Raw genomic sequence first — 7,070 nt, 5'->3', positions numbered from 1 at the left:
AATCCATTTAATATTCCATTTTTAGAACTCAAGAGGAGCCCTACGAATGGGAAAGTGTGTAGTTTCACAGAAAGCAAGGCACAGTGGGCACACTTTCATCTGAAATACTTCACAAAGTCCATAGCAAAAGAGGCAAAGCCCACAATTTCAGCAGGGGAAAGCTTTAGGACTGTGTGCAAACTGCTGTGCTCCTGGGCTTCTGTCTATGGGGTATGCCCAGGCAGCATCCTGCTTGAAATTGGAGGTGACATTCATCTTCCATTCCTATGCTCAGTTTTCAGTAGAAGAAACCAAACATATGTGGCAGAGGAGAGCTTGGCATGCTTTAGCTTTGTTGTGATGCTGTTCCACTGAGGGCTCTTAACTTCCATGTGCACTGTCTCTGTTGCTCAATGCATAGAGAGTCTGAACAAACTTCTAAAGTTAGTGGAAAAACCTACAGGGTTTTAAGCTGGTTAAAGAGATTAAGACTTCATGAGCAATGACACAGCCTCCTACAGGTTATAGGACAGCTATGTCAGATCCAATTTTTGTTGCCTGAAGTGCAAAGTAATCCCCTTTCTGTATGACTGCCTCTCATCCTGATGAATTGATTTGGTGAGAGGATGCCACCCCACATGCAAACTACTTACAGTTTTCCTCTTTTCATTCAATAACTGTAGGAAAGCAAAATACCTTCTGGTTACTCCCACATCAGGGAGCAATAAACAATACTGACAAGATAAATATTTTTCATGATGCAGCAGTAAAGAAGGATGTCTCTCTCTCGCTGGCTTGTTTTAGGAATAGTGTCAGATACTCTGTAGCTCCAGGATACTTTAGGATTACAAATACCATTAGGGTAGAGCGTCCCATGCCTCGCTTAGAACAACTTAACCAGAGAGCCATTTCATGGTGGTCTGATTACACCTGTTCACACTTAACTGATTCTGCACAAATTTGACCTCTGCTAAGGTGTCATGGTGCAGTGAATATCCTCTCTGTTGCTGGCCACGTGTTGGACTATTTCTTGAACGGTGATGACAGCCAGGTTATTCTAATTGCTATCCAGACATAGGATGGGATAGTCCTAGTTCCCCACCACAGTTCCAAAAAAACAAACCATAATAGTCAAACAATTAAGTTAAATGCCTTGCTTGTAATTCTTGACTATTAGATTTACTGATGCCATCACTATCTTATTTTGCCCTCTTTCCCAAGTTATGTGATCATATTGCCTTGTGGTTGATTGTTGTTACAACTGAGAGCAAAGCCTAAATTTTTTTTTTCTTAAATGCTACAGTTTTTCATGGGAGTTTAGAGAAAATATGAATTTAAGGTGTTTATCATTGAAATCTTATACAGTCTTTTAAACATAAGTATTTATAATACCATGTTGTATATAGTCCAGTAAAGCACTGCAGTTCCATATAGCAGTACTCCTTAGCTACCCCAGCTAATGCTCTTCGGCTAAGCATTGCCCTCCAAACATTTTACCTGCAAATATTTTCACCTAATGTGACAGAATTTCACCCAGTTAGAAGAACAGTGTTATCTTTCTTATTCTAGTGATGTCAGTCTCAGCTAAGAGAGATATCATTTGCCCAAATTCATGGCACAGACCAAGTCTGTGCTAGAGCCAAGAGAGTCTAAAGAGTCTAGAAGTTCAGGTTAATGCTGTAGTCAGAGAAATCTTCCTCTTTTCCTTTGTTCTTTCCACTGCCCTGCAGTGCCAGGGGAAATTCCCTTCACTGTGCCAGTGCACTCACAACTATCAGTGTGCTGGAAAAGTGCTGGAAAGCACATTACCGTCAGTATGAGAAATAGTATTCCTCAGTATGCACTTCTTCAGTGTGGCTGGGACCTCCACAGCTCTGCCACAGGGTATAGCACTTACTATAGAACCCCAGCTGAAATGTAGCATATTTGAGGCTTACATTCAAATAATTTCATATGTCAAATGCAACACCAGCTCTACAACCCTGTGGATGCAGAAGAGCAACCTTTACAGTCAGTTTGTTAATTTGCTCTCTCCATCTGCATTTTTCTGAGAGCAGTTTGGACAATGTAGCAGGTGACGTAAATCTTTTCCAAATATAGAAAATATTTGATGATTAACCATAAGTACATGAACCATGAACTGCAGATATGTGCATCTGCCAGGAGAGGAAATAGAAATATTATGATTAAATATATTCCAACAATTTTCCCACCACTTGGAATGTAGCAGAAATTAGGGAGAAACAGTGAATATATCCCCAGAAATTCTTCTGTACTGCAGCACAGTGCTTCAGCAAAAACAAATATCTGGAAGCCCTGAGAGACGATGATAACATGCTACAGTATCCCTCAGAAGTTGAAAGTACTGGGTGGCACTCTGTTTCCTACAAAGAGAATAAATATTAGGAAACAAACCATCTAGTTATTACATGATAAAGTAGATATTAGAGATATCTGGTTGGGACTCCAAGCATTTAAAATTATTTCTTTTATTCTGATACCGCTTTTAGACAGGTTTCTAAGAAGCCTGGCATAAATGTTTTAAGTCATGGAAATGTTTTTTCCTTCCAGTTGTCTAAACATAGTGACAGTGAGCATGTTTCATAACGTCATTCTTAACATACATTTTTCTTTTTAGCTGTGCACTGTATCTGTAGGCAGCTAATGAGTAACCTAGAGCTCATCCTATGCTATAATATAGAATGCATTTTTAGTCCATGTGGATCACAGCCTGCTGGGGATTTGAAGATTAGGGGACAGCCTTGCTTGTAGTGCATAAAGAGAGATGGTTAAATTCTGGATCTTGAGAGGAGAGGCAAAAGCAAGATCACAACCCTAAACTTCAGAAGAGCAGACTCTAACCTGTTAGGGATATGCTCAGAAGAAGCCCCAGGGATACAATTTAGGAGAGAAGAGGGATCCAGGGGAGAGGTTTTATTTTCAAGGATCATCTCCTCCAAGATCAAGAAAGGTGACTTTTCTGAAAGTGAATCCTGAGGGACTTGTCAAGGCTCTTACTGGGTCTAGATCCTCAGGATATGTGCTTGGCACACTAGATGGCATTGCTCTTACCATTGCTAACGATGGGCCCATTCCTGGTGCCTCTTCCCACAAGTCCCCACTGATCTAGCTGACTCCAGCTGATGTTCCAACAGATAGCTCCTGAGGACCAAATGATGGTGAGCAGTTCCCACTATGGCTGGTTGTGGCTCTGGGTTGGGTCTGGGCCTTACTTTCACTAGGTGCAACCAAGCTGACAGTATATATGGAGAAGTCTGGCAAAAAAGCAAAGAAAGGCCCAGGCCCACTGGCCTTTCACAAGTGCATGAGACCATCTTACAGTGTAATGTGACAGTATCTAGGGAATATCTGGGGACTGTGACCTCAAAGCACTTAGAGCTGAAATGATGCCACAAGGGACTGGTAAAAATTCTACTTGGCTAAGTGCTGACATATGGTATATCTAAATTGGTGTGAATTTTACCTTTCCAATATGGGGATGCAGCTTTCTCCTTGAGTAGCATTATCATCTAGCAGTTTGTCTGTTAAAACAGCAGCATTTTTAGTAGGGCAGTTAAGTGCTCTGGAATAGCAATGGCAGTGAGCAAAAGGCTCAAAAGACTTTTTGACTGATGGCCATCCTACATAGCAAACAGCAAGTGGCCCAAGGCTCTTTCATTTGTACTGGAACAAAATCTAATTGTGTGTCAGATGGCTTTTGTGACTATGACTGACTGAAGATAAAATTAAATTTCATCTCCAGATCAAAAGGATTACCCACGAAATTCTGCCGGAAGTTGTCAGGGTTCTTAAGTCAGATCCCACCCATCCACTGGCTCAGGAGGCCCATTTCATCCCAGCCCAGGGCCTTCAGTCCCTGCCCCACTGGTGTCTGGCTCGTGTTTCACCCTGTAGGAGGTTCTAACAGAAGAAAGGTTCCTAAATATGTGATTATCTCAAGAAGCAAAGGAAACAGCACGGGCTATAAGTCACCCACCTAGAAATCCAAAGTCCTAGTTTCTCTGAGCAAAAGCTAGAAATATCTTAGACAATGAAGAAGATAAATAGCTTGGACAATATGTAGGGTCATACTTCAAGGTACCCATGAAAAAGAACATTATCTCTGCTGTAAATATTCTGGGAAATTGATTTGTCTCTGGGAATACCCTGGTATAAATCTGAATCTCTGATTTTATTGGAGCAATGTTAATTTATACTAGGAGGCAATCAGTCCATTTATAATTGTTAGAGGGGAGAAAATAACTTACAATATTCAAAAGCAAACAGAAAGTATTAGGTACTTCCTTGGTTTTCTAGCCCTTGTAAAATGCTAATTAGAGAGAAGCAGTTAGTGATGGATCCAGTCTCATATTTGGAGTCAGGAAACATCGTTAAAAACACAGAAAATGAAAGTGTTACAAGAAACAGATGTATTGCCATACTTCATATTCATAGGGAAAAGCAAATAGATGCAAGCAGACCAGCTGGGTCACTAATTTATTAAATATACAGCAACGGTTTCTTTCTCTCCATGGAATGAAGTCCACCGCGTCTCTTAGCTTTCCCTTGCATCATTCAAACTTTATTTGGTCTCACAACACCTTATTTACATTATACATCTCAGCTGCTTCTGATTCTGGTCATGAACGACATCCTAAAAAATGCAGACACCCTAACTGTTCCTTCTCTCACTAATTTTAGCAAGAAGGAAAAAAAAATTGAGCCAGTATGTCCCATGCTTTCCTGAAACTTGGCCATAATCTGTTCCTGTTGTTGAGAATTGCCTACACAAATCAGGTAACATCCTTCAGGCTCTAACCTTCTTAACTGGCTTCCTTAACACCAAAAAATGCAAAAAGGAAAAAGGACGAAAAAGTAAAATCATCCTTAAACAAGGTTTTGACTTGTTTATGACAGACTTTGGATTTTTTTTTATTTTCTTCTCTTTTCTGTCATGTTAACATAACATACAGTTATTTACAACTATTTGACAGCAAATCCAGATGGTGCTGTCCTATACACACGTCATACTGTTGTGGGTAAACAGGTGAAATGAGATAGATACCTTCAGTACACTGAAGTTTCAAGAGAATGAATTCAAGTTCAGGGTTTCTGCTAGCCTCCTTTTCAAACCCTTTTCCATCCTTCAGTTGAGACTTGTTTTGCTTCTCAGTGTCTGCATTTGGTCCTTCTTAGAAACTGATAGATATCCATGTGGGGCTGTGTACTTGCCAGCATTTTACCAGCTCTCTACCTCCCACTGACACCCTCAGCCCAATACTGATCACCTCAGACTGGCTAGGGAACAGGGACAGGAGTTCCAAGGTTCTTGAATGGAATGATTATTGGGCTTTCAGGCACATTTTTCTATTGTATTGTGTATAGCTCAGCTTGCAGGACTACACAGATGTGAAACTTGGCATATAGCTATGTAGGAAGCAGGCATATGCCTCTGCTTTCTTCTTTGGCACCTTTGGGTTACATCTCTAGACCTCCACTGTAGATCTGTAGTTAGAAGTGATGGGAAAGAGCTTTCTGACATAACAGAAAGCTTTGTGAAGCACCTGTGGAACTTTCTGTGCAGTGGTACAGTTAGCACACTTTTCCCATGGACACAGAAAATTGATGCAATAGCAAGGCAACTTGGAGATATCTCTCTCTCTCCTTGTATATTTTTATATATATATATATTTATATCCAATTGATGCAATAACCACAAGGCCAGTTTGCAGCAGGATATTCAGAAAACTGACATATAGCTTCTCCTTGAAAGCCTAATTTCAGTTAAGAACTATATCAAGGCTTCAGGAAGGCAGAACCCTTACTTTTTTTTTTTTTTGAATTTAGATTTTGACAGATGAGATGCCAGATCAGATTACACAAAGCAGTATTTTACAGAAGACCATATGAGAACAGAAGCTGGGCATATTTTGACTTTGCATCTTCTAGGTCTTTACATGTAAGACTGAGGAGATCTGAACAATTCAGGGATCCAGCTTCTTAGGGATGTAACAAGAATGTTTTAAAGAAATATGCAATCTGCTTTGCCAGGTCCTGTTCTTGACATGAGGAAAGGTTCTCCTCCACAACACAGCAGTTTTTTTGCCAGGAGCAATGGCTATTATTTTAGTTCAGACCACCCACCCTCATCACAAGACTTAAGGATTTACAAATTTAGAAGAGCAATGACATAGAAAGGATAATACAGACCAAAAAATCCTGCAATATGCAAAGTGGGACACTTTTCAGCAGCCTAAGCCAGGAAAAAAGTATAAAACAGGACTGAGAAAAATTACAAACTGCAACAGCTGCTAATATAATCTGGTTTTGCTTTCTAGAGAATACTTTCTTGGAAAGCCCTAAAAGATAATGACTTTCCATTCAGCAAATACTTTAATGTTCTAATCATGGTATTTGAAGCTGGTTTACACAGAAAATGTCTCATTCCCTATTTCACCTAAACTTCCCCTATGCTAATGAGTGACAGATTTTTCCAATGAAAGTTTTAGCCTAAAGTCTCCTTAGGTTCTAAATCCCCAGGTCCCATAAGAAATGTGGCCAAGCTGAGCTTTGAACCTGCTTTCTAAAACAGAAAAAGCACCACAGCCATCACCATTCTTCTTGGATTATAAATACATTGAAAATTCAATACAGGCTTACACACAGAGAATATGAAGTTAAAGGCAATTAAACATTATCTTAAAAATAAACAGTTCTTGGGCATTCTACATCTCATTTCCTCAGGAATAATATGGGGGAGACTGTGCATTAATGAGACATGCAGCTACAATAACAGATGTGTTTAACAGGGGTTAAGATTCTGTTCCTAACACATGCTGAAGGAACATTATTCGGCATTGATCCCCTAGAAATTTTAAGGATAAATAATATGTACTAAATAATCCATGAGGTACATGATCTTATAGGAAGATACAGATAAATAAAGTTATCTAATGAAGAACAGTCTACAAACTGTGTTGGGATTTTATCTAAAGACTTCAGTGAAAGCTACTGGAACTCTGCCACTACCTTCACTGGGTCCAAAGTATTACTCTCTTATCTCCCATTACTTTAAATCAGTATGTATATTC

The sequence above is a fragment of the Melospiza georgiana genome, chromosome 3 (genome assembly GCF_028018845.1).
Source record: "Melospiza georgiana isolate bMelGeo1 chromosome 3, bMelGeo1.pri, whole genome shotgun sequence".
In the NCBI taxonomy this organism is placed as follows: Eukaryota; Metazoa; Chordata; class Aves; order Passeriformes; family Passerellidae; genus Melospiza; species Melospiza georgiana.
This window is presented reverse-complemented; position numbering follows the sequence as displayed.